Below are 18203 nucleotides of genomic sequence, written 5' to 3'. Positions count from 1 at the left end.
CTGGGACTGTTATTTCAACTGTCAGTCACGCTTCAGCTGGAAGGCAGAGTCCTGTTAGCAGGGAGATTGAAGCACTGCAGAGCAAAGCAGAGGACAGTAGTGTCTTTGATGGCAACTGTGTGCTTCAGCTCCCACCTGTTAACAGGTATCCATGGGCACCGCTGCTCCCCTGGCACTGTTTCCCTTTGATCATGTTATGTTGCTATTGGAACATTTCAGTAAACAGGGCCCAGAGCAGGGTGTATGTGCTTCTGTGACCACGCACCACAGGCTAAATCCTCCACAGACTAGAAGTCAAAAAAAGCTGCAGTGTTTTCCTGAGCTGAGAATTTGGCCCTATATTCTTAATGTTCCTCTGCCACCAAGCGGGGCCTCATCAGGCAAGATGCTGAGCAGTGTTTGATTAAGACCAGTGTGAATGGAGTATGCACAGCACCGCAAATTCCGCAGAAATGGTCCTTTACAAACAACCACCTGGATGCTACAAAACAAGCCACATGTGGAGACCCCATAAATACAAAGGCACTTCAAACTGGACATCTTTGTAGACCTTCAGCCTCTGCTGGGGTCGCAAGTCCTGGATTTGGGCACATTAATTCATCACTTCTTTGAGCAGGCAAAAAAACTGCTGAGAGGGATACAAACATGTTTGCTTTAGGATGATGCATAAAGACTCTGCCTGGAGTCTCCCAAACAAGCCTTCCCTTTCCTTTACTGGCATGTGAACAGTGCACACTACATGCTTTAAATGGGATTCGAGTCACTTTTTTCATTGCTACTAGAGCAGGTACTGCTGAAGATAAAAGCAACTGTCTCGGAAGAGCAGGTATGACATCTGGTACATAGCACCAAAAATAAATCTTTAACTTCCTCTCATACCTGCCAAACCTGCTCCAAGGAAATAAACCTGGGAAATATTACAAATACACACTTCTCTCCGATTTCAAAGGAAGAACTGACCTATTTTTTCTTTGCCCATTTTAAACATTTCCTATTACAAGATCAGTTTGCTAAAACAATGGGCTATGTTTGGAATAACCACAATCATAAAAGAAAACTGCATGCATATGAAAAAGGCAAGTGGCCTGGTATTTGCACTGGAGGTAATTCACGCTAATACCGCTATTTATAGTGCAGCAGCACCTTAGGGACCCAGTCATGCTCAGCACACCTACTTGGTAAGCACTATACAAACATGAAATCTGATAGTCTCTCCCCTGTAGTGCACTCATACTTGTGATTTATGGAAACTGGTTGTGTAACGCCATATAATTTGGGAGTGGTCCTCTGCTAAATTATTTTCTCTGGTCATATTTGTGTAATAAGTATTTTCCATATCCTTTCAATAGCTGACCTGGCTTACAAGTAGACAAGAGATTTGTGTATTGGTGAAGATGACCTACTTAAATCAGGAACAATTAAAGACCCAGTTCCTATTTACAAGCTTGGCTAAGGAACCACACACATACAAAAATCAAATTGAAGAAGCCAGGAGATGTTTCTCAGTGCTACAATTCTGGTCATACAGGAGGGTCTATGAGGGGGATCAAAAAAGGAAGTGCTTGTGATTCAGTATTAGCAATGTAAATAGGACACATTTGGAGGCTGTCACCATCCTGATAGCTTGTCTGCTTTTATTAGTCCTCATTCTTTATTCTTATTGTCTTTGGTTTTCTGTGCTTGTTGTTAAAGTTAGTTATGTTATAGGCATCTGTTTAGCATATTCTATATGAAAATGCAAATGGAGATGAAAACCAGTAAAATAAATATATGCAGCTTCCATGTCATGTATATATTTGACTGTAGCATGTCAAATTCAAAAGAATTGTTCATCACTTTGAAAGTCCGCTTGTTCATTATGTGCATTACTTTTTTACCAGCAGATGGCAGTTTACCATTATTTTAAATAGGTTATTTTGTTAATATCAGATGTTTTAAAGTTCTAAGTGTAAGTAAAAGTAAGTAATGTAAGTAAAAAGCTTTGAGCTCATTTCAAAGTTAATTTTTAATTCAATTTCCTTCTGTATCATCCCCTCTAGAAAAAGTAATCAGGACTGAGCTATTTGTTTCAGTTTACAGCCCTGCTGCTGACCGAGGCTGAACACTATCTATACAGTTAGCTGACAGCAAGTTCACGCAGCACCAGTGGGCATTACCCAGCTTCAAACACTCACTGCTGCTACTAGCCCCCTGAGGCACGCTTTACACTCCCTAATTCCCAGTCTGTGCTTGGGGAGCTGCATGCAACATTATTAACTCTAGTAGCAGGGGCAACATGAAGGATGTGACTCTGTACAAAGGGGCCAGTGGTTTATTTGCTGCTGTGTGCCTGGACACTGTCTGAATTTTAGGTAGCAAAGAGTTAAAACTACCATCCGGGCAATACTGCACTGCCTCCTGCACTGCAGCTGAGGAGGACCAAGGGCGCAAGGAGTCTCTGCCAGGAGATGCAGCCTGCAGGGCGCTTTCAGAAATCCTGCTGCTACCCGAGGCCATCCTTTAACCCAGTCAGAGGCGCAACATCTCCCCTGGCCTAACAGAGGGCTGAGAACGAGACCTTTCCTAGCAAAAAACTCTAGCAGTGAGCACAAGCAAAATGAAGGGATGGGTCTGTCAGTCCAACGCTGCTTTAACACCTGGGCACAGATTCACCCTGGACTTCATCTGACATAAGCAGCCCTCACAGACACACCAGTGCCATCCACATCCTAAAACCAGGCACCAGGGAGAGACTCATGCACCAAGAGCCTCACTCTCCACTGACCCTGTGGTGACATTGCTCAGTCTGTGTGAGCCCATGTTCCCTTCCTGCCCCAACAACTCCCTCCTTTGTGTCAATACAGGCATTCAGGACAGCCTGATGAAGCAACGCAGTAGCTCACAGTTGGATTTGTTCCCTCATCCAACTCTGCCACCCACCACAGCACACAAATGCTCCTTTTGGCAGCATCAGCCACAGAGATTTTTGCTGGATTAAAGCAATCACATGACTCCCAGCTTCTCACAGGAGCAGCGCCAAAATGGCAACAAAGAGCAGAACTCCCCTCACCTTACACCACAGGCGTGCCAGCATGGCCTTTCACAATGTGATGGTATTTCAGGCACACATCCATTTCTGCCAACTCTCCAGCCACTGAGCACAATGGTGGGTTGGAACAGACTGTACAGAGAGTGGGAAGGAGGAAAGGGCTTCCCTCACCTGCCCACAGGCTGGGGACAGACTGGTTTTGTGGCTGGGCTGGGATTTTGTTAATTTGGTTTTTTGTTTTGCTTACATGGCAAACCGCCCCTTCCCTAGAGCTGCACAGGTCCTTTCAAGTCCTGCAACTTTTGAATTTGTGTTCCTTGTATTCTCACACTGAAGAGGCAAACAAGAGATCCAGAGATCATTTTGCATCTGTTAAAGAACTAAACAAAGCTCAAAGTTCCAAAACAATGAGTACTGATACACACCAGTCTGTAACCTATCTTGGGAATGCAGTGTTTTCTTTTACAAGCAGTCCCACATAGCCTCTTTTTAATGATCTGCAGAGAGACTGAGAAGTTCACCAGCAGTATTAAATTAGAAACTAAAACCAACATAGAGCGCAGATGCGTTATACAAATGGGCAAAGAGAGATGAAAAACATGGGAAGGAGAAAGGAAATTTGGGAAAAACAGGAGAGCATTACAGTGTGGGGAACAACAGGACACATGTATACGTGGTATCAGGCACAGATTCATCAGGGGAGATCAAAAATGTGCTAAGGGAAACACTTCAGCTGTAGCGGGGGAAAGACTAACAGGCCTTTTCTCTCTAATGCTAAAGATTCCTGAAGATGCAGGACGCTGGGTACCCATTCTGGTGAAGCCCTCATGGGCAGAGCTGTGCTTGTAAAATAACACTGACATAATTCCAACAGCATTTTGTTGGAACAAATAGCAAATGCAAGTATTTATGAATCACATAATGACTTTTTAGGTTTTGATATTTCCCAAACAATCATATCGCCAGAAAATACATGCTGATCAACCTCTCGTCTTCATGTGGACAACTGCATAAGCAAAGCAGATGTCCAAGTGAACCTGACACCATCCTACCAACTTTTGTTTCCATCTGAGAAGTACTTTAAAAAGCATTCAAAGTAGGTTTAACATCAGTTATTACTCTGTTTGATTACTGCATTCCTAAGATAATGGATTTCAAAATTGTATTTTCCAGCTGAAGACTAAAGAGCCACTTCTAAGCCTCCTACCTTCTTTAATAAAGTAAGATTCAATCTAGTCTCAAAAGTTGAACATTAACATAAAGGAGATTCACTGTCACCTTAGTAAGTGTTAGCAGCAATCATTTAGCATTCCCATTACTTTCCCACCCAAACCTCACCTGCTCATGTTGAGAAGGAAACTGGATTTCTTATACCCACATGCCACCTTCATCTTACAGATATTCAGGGATACCTACCACTGTTGGACCCCAGCTTTTCTGCTCTGCTTCACAGAGTGAAAGCAGGTTTGTGCCTCAGGGCAGAAAGAGGGCAGCTTTTCACGCCTGTGATGCACAGGTACCCACTCCCCCCACTCCCCCTCCACCCCCCTCACATCCCCCCCACCCCAACATCCTGAGCAGCCTGCTCCCCCTCCAGGGAGGTTGCTGCAAACAGGGGAGAACACTGCTGGCTCACCGGATGCCCAATGTGCAAATAGCATCCAGCCACATTTGATGCTGTGGTATATACTTTGCATTGGAAAGTAACACGCACTCCTTCAGAGTGCAAGGCAAGAAGGGAATCTTTTAGTTGTCAGATCATGCACATCAGCAAGCAGTGGAACTCTATTTAGCTAGCCCTACATTTCTTGTATACACGTTATCACCTTCATAGTGCAGGCACAGAGCCCCAGCACTTGCTTATGACTACAGCATACACCTCCAGAAACAGGGGCGGACGGAAGGAAGAAAGACAAGATGTATCTCTTGGCAAGGTGCAGAGCTGGGCCCTCCCGATCTCACCTTGCAGAGGCAAGAACAGGTTAGCTCCTGGCCCTGCTGCTGGAGAAAACAGAGGGAAAATCCCACATCTGATGAGAATCCGGAGCAAAACTATGCCCCATGGATTTTGTCTGAAATATGGCATTGCCTAAATCAGGTCTATTTGCCACACAATACAGGATGGAGCATCTCTCTAATTCCCCCAGAATCTGTCCCAAAGGCTGAGCACTCTTGGCCACTTCATAATCTTGTGCACTGAGTCATACTAAATCAGTAGCAGGACTCAGCCTAGGTTTGCCACTCTATGAAAGTGTACTGCCCTGGAAGGAAGGAAGAGTTGCAATCTGAGCCTAAAAGCCAGGGTGTGCATTTCCTCCCCCCGCTTTATGCCAAAAGCAGCGCAGCAACCAGGTGGCTTATCTGCCGTCAGCACCTTCTGTTTTTCTAAGTTTTCTATCAGGCCACAGAGAAGCCGTGATGCTGAAGAACTGTATTATCTCACTTCACACCAGACTTTCCACCTCCCTCTGTTACTTACCATGCCAAAACCTTTGCCATTTGAGTGATATGGAAAGCAGGAGATGAAGGCTTAAAATCTGCACTTTTGCCTAGAATATGCAGCAAATGTCTAATTAGAAATTAATACTTAGGAGCTGTGTTCCTCCACTATAATTTGTTCTGCCCCAAAGTATCACTACAGTGTCACTTACAAGACAGGAAGGGTTGAGGTGAAGTCTCTTAATAGAGAAACATAGCAGAGTACCACATGGGGAGCAGAAGCAGACTGGAGGCTGACAGTACTTGGTTCTACAGAGACGCCGGCCTGCAGGACAGGGACAGAGGAGCCCACGGACAGGAGAGCTTCGAGACATTAAATACCTGGTGGCTGAGAGCTGGTGCAGCTGCAGCAACCAAGAAGGGTTTGTCTTCATCTGCTGAGCAGGGCTGTGGGCTCCTTCCCGGTGGAGGCGGACGTGGGTGCGTCACGTGCAGCAGTGTCCCTGGAGTCCAGCTTCCTGCAGCGTGCTCTGCAGAGGGCAGCAGCTCAGTCAGCGCAGGAACTGCAGCCAGTGAAAAAAACCCGCAACACATCTCACTGTGAGGATATCCCTGAACAAACATCTCTGCCTTTGCCTGTGGGTTTCTGGGTAGAACTAAGTCCTAGAAATGAGTGTCTCGAACCTGGCACCACAAAATGGAGCTTCCAAGTACCTGGATGCTTAAAAAAATTGCACTACAATGTGTATAACAAAGTTGGGTATTATACATACGGCAGAAATTCAGGATTTGACTGTGTGTGTAAAGGAGGCCATGTCCCATCAGAAGCCAACTTATGATTAAAACTGGGAACAAAACAAGGCCTGAGCACTTACTTAATGGAGAAAACCCTCAAATGAAGCAAACAGCAGAAACAAAAAGAACGATTAGAGTCAAATCCCCTTTCACCTCCTAGCAGTATGTAAAAATGTGAAGGCCAAACTTAGGCAGAGCAGTTGGTTTTGTGGCAAGTTTTCTCTATGAACTTGTGTTTTTAGTCCAGCATCTGGGGAGATCTTTGGACAAGCTGCAGACTGTTACGTACCCTGCAGTTGTTCTACTTGGTTGGAGTGTGGGAAAAATGCAAGACTAATTCTTCAGCCAGGACTCACCTACTGTGGCAAATACGATGAATTAAGAATACGCTGACTAGGTCAGTGGGTCCTATAAATTACAAGTGTTGCAAGGGTTACTAACAAAAGAAACTCCAGGATATACTGGGTTTCATTTACAGCTTGTATACTGAAAGTAAGGACCCTTACCCAGCAGTGAATTTTGCTCAAGAAACTCAAAGTTTAAGTAAATGCAAATAGCCCACACTGAAAATGTGAAAAATAAACAAAGTATCATTTAATTTAATTTGAGGGCCCAAGCAAGTCATTCGCAAGTCTGTTTAATGTTTAGGAAGAAAAAGCCTTAGTTCAGTCTCTACAAATGGTTTTAGTTACTTCTGTGACTTTCCATCTCTTGAGGATAATCTGCTCCTAATAAGGACAATTGCTTAGATTTATTACCCCACTGAGGTCTTGTTAAAGATCTAACAAAAATCCTATTTAAATGAAAAGGACAATAGAATCTTTAAAGTCAGCGTAGAGTTTAATTAAAACCTGAAACAGAATCCATGTCTTTATGCATAAGAAAAGCAAAAACAGATTTCAAAGCTGTTAAACTACATGTAATTGGCATAAACTATCCATTGAGCCAAAGTAAAAAAAAAAAAAAGTAGGCTATCATACAGAAATCGGAGTCTATTAATAAATAACAAACCTGATACATGTGCATAGTGCCATATTTTTGCATGTATTTTTTAATTTGCCTAATTTGCTAGGCATATCTTAGAGCAAACATGAGACACACTAGCTGTTAAGTTGAACATATCCAAAAGGGACAAAAAAAGACGGATTGAAATCAATGCATTAACATGCACCAGCATTTAAAAATGTTTCGTAACGTTCCCAAAGAGAACATGTAAACTGCAGCAGTCTCAGTGCAAAACTGCTGTAATCTGTGTTCCCATGTAGTCATTATTCACACATGGGAGTATACAGTTCCTACAGTCATTTTTCATGCATGCATAGTTTAAAACCCAAAATCACTGACATAAATACACAAGGGGGACCTCCCTTTTGAAAGTTAACATCTTATGAACTCTGAAAGGGAATGTGAAGATAGATACCAGTCCACGTGCTGACACAGCTCTCCTGCAACCACTCCTGCAACCACAGGCACACCCAAGCCATGCACAGGCTGAGAGCCACCACCGGCCACTCGGCCCCCAGCTGCAATGCCAAACCCAGCAAGGTCAGGACAGGACAGAGCAGTGCAAAGCAAAGTCTTACCACTTCTCCCTTCTCCCCACCAGCATGCAACTGAGGCCACGCATATAGGGAAGGGAGGTCAGCCCAACAGCTGCTTTGGGCATGCATATTTTTTTTCAGGAGATAATAAATTCTGAGACCAAAAAAATAATCCCATAACCCATTTCTGCATTAAAGAAAAGACACTTTTCCTTCTCTTCTTTTCCACGATAAAGGATGATCGGCTGTCTGGGGGCAGGCAGACACACAGACGGGCTCTGCGCAGAGAGGAAACACACACAAAGGCAACTCTGCAGCAGCAGTGAGTGTAATGCAGTGGCTGGAAAAGGAGGTAACAAAATGGTGGCCCTCCCCTCCTGGCTGGCTCAGCTTGGTAAGAATGACAAAGCGAAAGAGTCATTAGGGAACTCCAGCTCTGAGGTGGGTCACACGACTCTCGTCTGGAAAAATTCTGAGAGGATGGTATGTTAACCTTCCCTCTGCAGCATGTCAGTCGGTTGTTTAATGATTTAATCAGTTTTGTTAAAATACACTTCAAGCCCACAGTAACTGGTCACCTTGTTACTTAGGCTTTTCCCCATTTAAAATTACAGCTCTTGCCCGTGCTATAGTATAGTCAGCGCCTTTGCTTTTAAGTTGCCTTTTGGTACGAGTGTTCATATTTAGGGCCATCTCTTTTAAGGCCAGAAAAACCTGCCTAAGGCCAGCTGCCTGCCCAGCCAGCAGGTCCCTCAGAGGCCTGGGGAGGCAGCGGTGGCAGCCCAGGGTCCCTGCCGGCAAGTCTTCGTGGCACCCCTTCCCACTGACGGCTCTACCATCTCACACTGCGGTGACTTGAGAGGTCTTTGGACAAACACAGTGATATACAGCCTGGCCCGATTACAACATAAGCTTCGCAATACCTCAAACTCACCTTGCACCCGGTGCTACTAAACACCAAGGCGGAGGGCACGGTAACACGCGAGTGCCATCGGCTAATTTAACCCAGCACCGGGACTGAGGCATACAGCCAGCTCCGGGCCGACAACCCGCCGGCGGGCGGCGGGCAAGATGGCTGCCGCCCCGGGCCCCGCCCGCCGAGCGCCAGGCCGGGCCCGCCCGTCTCCATGGCGACGGCCGCGACAGAGCGGGGCTCGAGGAAACGGGGTGCGGCGCCCGCGCCCCCGCCGCAGCCAGGCGGCCCCCGCCGGGCCCAGCCCGCCGCCTCCTCTGCCGGGGGCGGGGGGACGCCACCCCGCGGCGGCGAGCAACCAACCCCGACATGTGCCCCCGGGCCCGGCGCCCCGCGGGGAGCCCGGCGCCGGGGCGCTGTACCCCCGCGCAGGGAGCGGGTTGTCTGGCAGCGTTCAGCCCGGCGGCGCGTTGGACCACCCGTTCGCCTGCGGGAAGGGAACGGCGCAGCGTCTCCGTAGCACGCGACGGCGGGCTTCCGCGCCAGTTTGTGCAAGGCGGACGGGTGATCCCTCGGCGTGCCTCGGGCCGGCGACTGTGAGCCTAATTAAGAAGGGGAAGAGTCCAATATGAGGCCCGTGTGAAAGACATATTAAAACACTTAGCGTGCGGTGCATCCTGGGGGTTGTATTCCTCAATGACCCTTTTAAAGACGTATCTTGTGAAATCTCTTGTCAGAGTCTGTGGGGAAGCACAGATGTCTGCAGATGTTAGCCAGTACCTGAAATTATATTGCCAATTCCTTTTGGTGGCAAAGAGCTCATTTCCCATTCCATCCGCATAGCAACTGGAAATGTAAATTTAATGCTGTTCTTTTTTCAGCTCTTTCACTAGAGATACAAAACCCGGCACAGTTTCAAGGCAATGTGGAAGGCTGTGAAGCTGGATGAAATCTTGGAGTGTCTTGAGCATTTTCAACCTCCTCTAAAGCTAACAAGCAGAACCACATCTTGGTGAGTTATTACTAAGCTACAAATAAAAAATACAACTGAAAATAGCCGCCAATGGCAATTCCAAGCAGGATTTAGGATCTCTGTTTTATTAATGTTATGTAGTTCACTTGTCATCTACATGAAACAAAAGCTATTTTCCAATTTAAGGATGAGTGAAATATAACTGTGGAAGATAACATTTTAGTCTGCTTTGCTCTTTGCACACATGCGCTTTTTTCCAGTGGTAACAGCATTGCCAAGAGATAAGAGACAAACTTCTCAAAAGGAGGGTGGGGTGGAGTGGAGATTACTCACACATTTGTTTTAACTAATTTCACACAACAACCCTACAGAACAATGGGATTGGCACAACAGCTGGGCGGTACAAGGCAGGAGCAGAGCTCAGCAGCATCAACAAGCTTTTCTGCCAGAACATGCTTAACACAGAATTGCACTCTGAGTACTTTTATTATTGGTTAGTTTCCCATGTCTACACAAGCACGTTCTAGTCATACTAACTGCCAAAAATGTCTGGCCAGTCAGTGCAACCTTGTCTAGTGCAACATGGCATCTGCGTAATGCTTGTCCATAGGAGAGACAGGGCAAAATACAGGCAACGAAGGTAAGGAATGTCCCTAACTTAACATGCCTACATTGCTCCAGAAGCCTCAGTGCTTCATGTAAGCAACAGATAGTTCCTAAAGCTGTGCCTCTGAGGGAGGCAATACTTTGTCCAGTGTTTTTTCCTCCTGTTTTTTTTACTTACAAGATGAACTGAATTAAGTCTTAGGCCAGATGCCCCACTCCCCCATTAAAAGTCATGGGAGGGACTTTTTATTAAAAACACATCTATGAGAGGCTTCCTTAGTAATCTTACCCTATTGGGGGAATGGATTGCTGTCCTTGTCCCAGGGTAAGCTCCGAGGAGGAGGCTGATGCTGGATATGTGGCTGCTCTGCATGCCTTCCCTGATCCAGAGCCCTGGGACTCTCCTTGCAGGCCTGTATCATGATGTTTCCATGTCTGACACCAGCTCTACCTATGGCTGCAGTCACAGGTTTTTCAGTGAACACTTAGACAGCTACAGCACCTGACACTATCAGCCGAGCACTTCCAGAACATATAAAGGAATACAGATAAAGTACTTTACTTTCTTCTGTGCATCATCCCACCCCAGGAAAGGAAATCACAGGGCTTCAAGTAAGCAAAAGGTGCGGCCTACAATTAACCAGGGCCACAAATACAAACGTTTTGGTGATTACCTCAATGGATAGGTAAATGTTTCAGTGCTAACACCTGAAACCTTGAAATTGGATGACACATTTTAAAATCGGCCTCGGAGTGACAAACGACCCAAAGGAGAATATATAGCTACTTTGGAAAGGGTTAATGCAGATTAAATCCAGTCAATAGCAGAAGTCAGAGTTACACATAAACTCTTCTGCTCCTCAGATCTGCTCTTCCAGAAGAAAAGCACTTTAAGAACGTGACAGACACTTTGCTTTTGAGCACACTCCAGCAGACCTCAGTAGAGCTCATATGTACCTGAGTGAGCAGGAGTTCACTCGAGTGAACAGGCCTGTCCCACATCTGTTACAACTTACCCACTTGTGGGACCAATTATCTCTGCAAAGCTAAAACCAAACAAACAAAACCAGAAAAAGGCAAGGTTTAAGAGTAGTTAGGTCTTTTTGATCCTATCCACAGGGACCTTGAATTAGCAATTTTTAGGTAGAAGCTTTTCCTTCTCATAAGCACACCCACAGAATCCAGATTTCTAAGAGCAGGTGTTAATAGAATGGCAGGACAGAGCTATTCTTTAAATCACAAGAAATGCGATCTTTTGGAGAGCTAGATTAAATAGAAAAGCTTGAAAATTAATCTCCCCATTGTGTCACTGCAGGGTAAATCTTTCTTTCCAATCTTATTTCCAATCTGAAAATTTCCAAATGGTTCACAGAGCATCACAGACACCCCTTAGCCTGCTCTAGGGAACTCTGATTTCTCCTGTCACTTCTAAAGCTTGGCTCTGTCCCGCAAGCAAAATCCCAGCTCCTCCATGACACTGCCTACAAGATCTTGGCTCACTGCATTTCCCTTCTCTACCCCACTTGGGAGTGCCAGATGTCCCCACCCCTGAGCACTGCTCAGTTCCTCTGCGAAGAGGAGACATCTGCCTCTTCCCCCAGTAGCACAGAATGCAGGAGGCAAACAGGAGCTCTCCTTGCAGCCTTCTTCATGTCCTGCAAAATTCCCAGCGAACAGAGCATAACAGGCAATACTTCTGCAGTGAACTAAAAGTTGATCACAGACACAAGCAGGGAAAATCCAGGACAGTGGTTAATGTGAGGAACAACTGAAGAGGGACTTGGGTTTTTCTTTGAGACAATCCTTTTTGTTTACACAGACAGTAGAAAAGCAAAGTTTTCTTGAGCATATTGTTTTTAAAAAGGAGGTATTTTCTTTGCTCAAAATTCAAAGGGACACTCAAGTGCACTAAACATAAACATGCTTTTAGTATTTTATTAGGCACGCTGCTTCTACTGTCACTATGACTACTCCTATCTTACTGTCACCTTTCCCCCATTACTTACTAATGTTGCATTTCATAGGCATGTACAGGCAGATACACCCATCTACTAAAACAAAATGCAACAAAGCCTCTACCCAACTTTGGATCTGCTTAAACTGACAGTGAAGCCACACAGTACACTAGGAACTACTTGTAAGTATTCTCAAGAAAATACAAGTAAATAAAACAACAAAACTAGAAAAAAATTTACAGCAGGTCCTATAAGAGCGTTCAGACAAGAACTTAAAGTTGTACTTCATTTCTTTTCAGGTTACCGTTTGTTTTGCACTACATTTAAATACTGAAGAATGGTGGCAGGAAAAATGTTTGTTGTTATTCTCCATGTGTTTCTCTAGGCACCATAAGACAGTCATTGTCCAGCAAAACTGCAGAGGTAGGCTCTGGTGATAGAATGCATTGAAAAATGATGGCCAGATGGTGGCACAGTAAACACCCTTCCTTTAAAGGGCTGTAGTGTCTATTAGAAATATTCCTTGTTCCATATGCATATCACAGAGGATTAGACACATACACTCCTCACACCTCCCAAAACACATGTCAGCAGAGTATTTACTACCAAATCCAGGAGGAGTTTGTGATTCTAACATTGTCCCCATTAATGAGAAAAATGTCACTATACAAAAGCTCTTTTTTTTTTTTTCTCCTTCTTATCAAATCCTTCAAATAGCTGATAACTAGCTTTTATAGATTGGAGAGTCAGATAGAATTCTGGATCTATTATTTTACTAAAACCCCAGGGGTCAACTTATCACCTGAAAACGATTTTACATGGACAATTTGACTTTCATGTGGAGTGTCAGAACATACCCTAGATGGAAATCTAAAATAAATTATATAGAATACTGCCGCCTTTGTGCTGAAATTTATCGGTCCCACACTACAATAATTTTGAAAATTGTATCCCTTAAGCTACAGTGCTGAGATATTATTAACTGCTTGAACTGAAAGAGCAGTTCTGATTGGCTGCTATAAATTCTATGGACAGAGACTAATTTCTATTGAACCACATGCTTATCTGAAGCTGTTTTCCACTATTCCAGGCTGCCAACTTTATTTTCTTCCAGAACACACTGCCCATTTTATTACTATCATCCTCAGCATGCCCTGTCAGTTTGGTAAATCTGTTCCAGAAGCTAAGAATGGCATCTAAGCTTCTGCTAATATGGTTGCCTGAGACAATCGCACCCATGAGAGAGGGAGGGAGATCCACTCGTACCTCCTATCTTCCTAATACAGGTTATTTTCCTCACTAAGCAAGCCTCCAGCCTCTGAAATGCATCTCTGTGATGTATCACAAGATAAGCAGACCTATTTCATGGCCCACACTTTCTTAATCACTTCTACTGCCATACTTCTGAAATAAAATTGTTTGATAATGTGTTGATGCTTTGGTGAATGCTCCTTTTACATCTATTAGTACATTTTTTAGAAACCACCCAATTGACCTCAGAGCCTAAAATGTTTATCATTGAGGAGATACTAAAAATGTTAATGATCCAGCTGCTGGGAGACTATTCTTTGAGTAGAAAATCCCAGCTAGACAGAAGAACCTCCTCTAGGCATAACATGTAAGACACAGGAATGGAGCCCTGGGACAGAAATTGTTTATTTCCTGCACCTAAGTAACCTAACAAGTCTGGACTACAACAGGTAAAATATTACACCACAACCAGAAAAAAAAAAAATCAGAATCCTAGTAATAAACTCTACTGCCTCATTTTCATTCAGATAAATTAACAGTCTTTATAAACTGAAAGAAATTGCTAAAAAGGAAGTTCTGACCTGCACATCCAAGTTTCTGGACAGCACTGCTTTCATTTTTTCTTTACTAAACAGTATCAAGCCTGTCCAAGAGGCATTCAGACTAATCACAATTCACTGTGGCAAATCAATCTCTCTGAGTAGACAATCTATAGCTTCTGGGAATGGCATTCAGCTCAGTAAGGCCTTTGCCAAGCAGGGATTTGAAAAACAAGGTTTGGCAGGTCTCTTCCAAACCCTTTACTGCCTGGCTCTCCAACATCTTTCGTGTCAGGATATATCTAAGAAGTAGCAGGAACCTGTCAGTAAATGAACACTCCATTGAGAAGTCACAGTCACAGCCTTTCAGGGAGGGAAGTGGCTGGTTGACTGGAACCCTGTGTTCGCTTTCTCTCACACCAGCTGACTTCCCAAGGGTATTCCCCAAGGATCTGGGGGAACTCTGCCAGCTTGCCTGGGAGTGGCAGGGGTCTGTTCTGCAGAGCTTGGCTTTGCTGGTGCCTAAGGTCTGTACAAGTATTGGTGCTGAAGCCATGCTGAATAGTGTAACATCCAAGTTCAGCACTTAGATGACTACTATGTTGAAGACAGTTAATTATTAAAATAATCAAGTTATACTTCTACTAAAATATCATATTTTAGAGAATTTGTGCAATGAGCTGGAACAACTGGGATAAAATGGCATATATAACTTCAGCTTTGAAACACTTGTTTTTTGTTTTGGCCGTGCATCTCAGTTGGTCAGTGGTGGCCTATGTCAGGCAGAGATTTTAGAAGCATGAACTTATCTTCAAAAGAAAAGATAACCTGAGGAAACTATCTGGGACAGTAAAAGTAATATCCCTGTGTCTGCTTTAATTATATCCTACTATTTATTATAGTGACTAGAGCAAGTTAGCAGGACTTTTTCTGTCTTACCCAAACGATAGGAATTCCCTCGCATCACAAATTCACAGTACTGAAGGAAAAGTGCCAAGTTTGGAGCTGCCTACTTGCATTAATAAATATTCTGAGCACTTTTAAGTGCTTAAAGTGTTGAGATAAATGTTTTGGAATCTATTTCTACAAATGATAGCTTAATTAGCTCAAAAGAAGAAATTCACAATTTCATAGTGGGCACAATCGACAGAGCCTGAATCTATCTGGAAGCATGATCAGGTATCAACATGCAGCAGCTTAAAAAAAGTTACACAAGCTGACCTTAATATGTGTGACTATCAGGTTTTCACTGTAGAAATATGTATTTTTCAATATCCTTTTCTGAGCAGAAATCGTGTCATTTATATGCAAATCAGACTATATTCTGCAGCTGTTTCTTCTGTCCTGAAGCCATGGGAATTATTTGCACTTAATAAAGCCTCATAAATAGGTTTTGCCTCTAAATGGGTGGGGGAGCAGCAAATATATCATAGCCATTTACAGTTACAAGCATCTTTTTGAATTTGAAAGTTACATGCATCCTCTAATAGGAAGTTTCACAGTTACAAATGAAACATTGTTTCATTTATATAAACAAAATACCCTTACAGCCTTCAAACCAAAATGTTTTGCCTTTTTCCTTATGCTCAACTATCTAAAATGTAGAAATTGTCATGTAGCATCAATCAAAAGGACAGTCTGTATCATCATTACATGCTAGCTCCATGTAGTATATCTTAAATACAGGAAGAAATTCCTTATCTAGGCACTTTTATTATATTTGAAAGAACATATACCTTCTTTATACAAAGTATGTCCACCCAGTATAATCTACTGCATTTCTGCAAAATGTGTAATATTTTCACACACCACCAAAGAGATGTGCCCCTCAAGTCCTGGCACATGGTAACAATCCATCTAAAAACCCCAGGAGGCCAGACTCAGGAACACTGAAAGCACATCCCACAAGACCAGAATGAAAGTGCAGTGTTTTAGTGTGGTAGCTAGCATACTAAAGCAAACTGGGAAACAACTCTCCCTAACTGGTATAAACTGTCTGGATTGGGACCTCTTGTTAAGAACAGGACATGCAGTGCAGGACTGCAAGTTAACAGTAGCACAGCTTTTCCAGTCACTTCACAACCACAGGGAAGAGCAACAGTGAGACAAATCACTTAGGAGGATGGAGTCCTTACCCCCGCCCCCTCCATCTGAAATACCTGTGGAGAGCACACGGAGACCAAGAGTTACAACACTGGGAGAAAAGTGAGGGCTTGGACAGATAAAATTTTATCTCAGACAGGTTTAAAGAACAAATACAGAAATATGGTTCAACTAGGGTGGCCCTTATTTCAGCTGAACAGTGGCAGCCCATAAACCACTGCCCTTTTTCTATCTGATTTTTTTCAGTCAAGCTGAGCTTCATCACTGCAAACTATCAGCACACTGTATGTGCCTCAGTTTATTCTCATGTAAGCCTTCAATAAATTCAATGTGGTGTTAGTCCTCTGCAGGAAGTGAATTTTACCCTGACCAGTACCTCCTTTTCTATTTCCTTGTTAAGCAAAGGAGCTAGAAAAAACCCAGGCATTCATGGATCTCATTTCATGGACATCATTTAAAGATTCTGTCAGTAAAACAATTGACATGATACTGCTCTCTTCCTTCTACATAAAAAGCAGAAGGGATGACATGAAGAGGTATGCAAGATACCCTTTCTTTTAGAAGAGATACCACTGATTCTGTCATAATGATGCCTTAGAGAGGTATCATTTGTGCTCTACAAAATGACTGATTTTAACTATTTTTCAGAATGGTGACTTCTGTTCACTCTTTATCATTATGCTGACTGCCTTTAAGAGCACCAACTTTTATAACTCACATAACTATTCTGTGACAGTATATCTAAGTAAAGATATACCCAAATAACAGGAGTCTGACTTGTCGCAACTGCCATTATTATTTTAACAATTACTGTAATGTTTAAGCCATTAAAGTCTTCAAATACATAAATAAAGTCTACGTAATTAAAATGATCATGAGACATGCTGCATACAATTAAAATCATGTCCCAATACATTTACAGTATTCTATATGCTATGAATGTACCTTATACACAGACGTGTCTGGCAACATGTTTAAACACTATACTTATTTTTCTGCTAACAATTTTTGAAGATCATGGGTTTTGAGTGCATATTGCATTTTCTTCAAGCACAGATACGGTTGACCTCAGTTTATATTTTGAAACCAATATATGTGATAGGACAAGGAAGCACATAAGGAAGTTGAAGTTAAATTAAAAGCAGGTATGAGCATGTATTTTATTACGGAGAATCAGACAAGTAAGATAGTAAAATCTGACTTCTTGTCACACTGAATTTTCTTTTACTACTCCATTATGGGAAACAGTATTTTTATAATGTAAATTTTATAGAATCATCCCCAGACTAAAGTCTGTGGCATTCTGCTGTATCCCCAAAGAATTACTTATACAATCCCACCGATTCAAACTCAAGACGCTCATTTAATATTACGACTCTACGCAGAATTAAAAACAAGGATCCTTTCAGACTTTAACAATGTTTTTATGTATTTTAGTCTGTATTTTATCTATTGGTAGTAGCTTAGTGAAATTTTCTGACATTATCCTGTTGAATTTAATTAGTCTGTTTTATCACCTGGACAGCACCTGAAAGGAAGCTGCATGCAGCAACATTACTGGCGCACAGCCATCTCTTGCTGTACAGAAATAAGACTATTCAACTTAGAAAAGTTGGATCCTTATGTGGATAAAAGAACTCAGGTGTTTCATGTGCATAAGAAAGGCAATATTCAGTGAGCCTGGCTGTGAATTTACAGCACAGGCTGAATTTACCAGCTTCTCCATGCTAACTGTATGTGGTCACTTTCATCATAGGTAATTTGGCGAGTTCCACCAGAGAGCAATTCAGCCCACTTACTTACAATCTGAATCACCTTCTGACAGTGTCTGCCCCTATCTAGTGACTACACAAGGAGTCCAGGTAAACTAGCTTTATCAATTAAGGTGATTCAGTTAAATGACTAAAATTACAGCTCTTCATAGCTATGTCTATACTTACGTTTTGGGGTATGACCTGGGATTTTGGTGCCCTGGTCATTCATATAAATCATCTGTGGAGAAACACCACTGCTCCTGCCCGGGAGCCATCAGATTTCCATGGAAATCAGAAGATGGTGAT

General features: G+C 43.1%; 1 protein-coding gene and 1 long non-coding RNA gene across 5 annotated transcripts in view; one reads left to right on the top strand and one right to left on the bottom strand.

Moving 5' to 3' along the window:
* The window catches only part of ZNF644 (zinc finger protein 644), an 83474-nt gene extending 74601 nt beyond the window's left edge, over positions 1-8873 (bottom strand). For 2 of the 3 annotated variants that reach the window (XM_052801936.1, XM_052801947.1), the window contains exons 1-2: positions 8738-8873; positions 5849-6030 (exon numbers count right to left, since the gene is read on the bottom strand). The gene's annotated coding sequence lies outside the window, so the exon portion shown is untranslated. The remainder of the gene's footprint in view (positions 1-5848; positions 6031-8737) is intronic. The other variant, XM_052801938.1, reaches the window with a different exon arrangement.
* Positions 8874-9094: 221 nt separating this feature from the next.
* On the top strand, positions 9095-18151 carry LOC128148276 (uncharacterized). Of its 2 annotated transcripts, XR_008237244.1 has the most exons (4): positions 9095-9728; positions 10061-10167; positions 12550-12673; positions 17900-18151. It is a non-coding gene; the product is annotated as an uncharacterized LOC128148276 (long non-coding RNA). The 2 variants fall into 2 exon arrangements; XR_008237243.1 differs by lacking the exon at positions 17900-18151 and having other exon boundaries at positions 12550-13678.
* Positions 18152-18203: the final 52 nt, after the last annotated feature.

This window comes from Harpia harpyja, chromosome 11 (genome assembly GCF_026419915.1).
Source record: "Harpia harpyja isolate bHarHar1 chromosome 11, bHarHar1 primary haplotype, whole genome shotgun sequence".
In the NCBI taxonomy this organism is placed as follows: Eukaryota; Metazoa; Chordata; class Aves; order Accipitriformes; family Accipitridae; genus Harpia; species Harpia harpyja.
The sequence above is the reverse complement of the archived record's forward strand: the minus strand, read 5'-3'. Positions and strand labels throughout refer to the sequence as shown.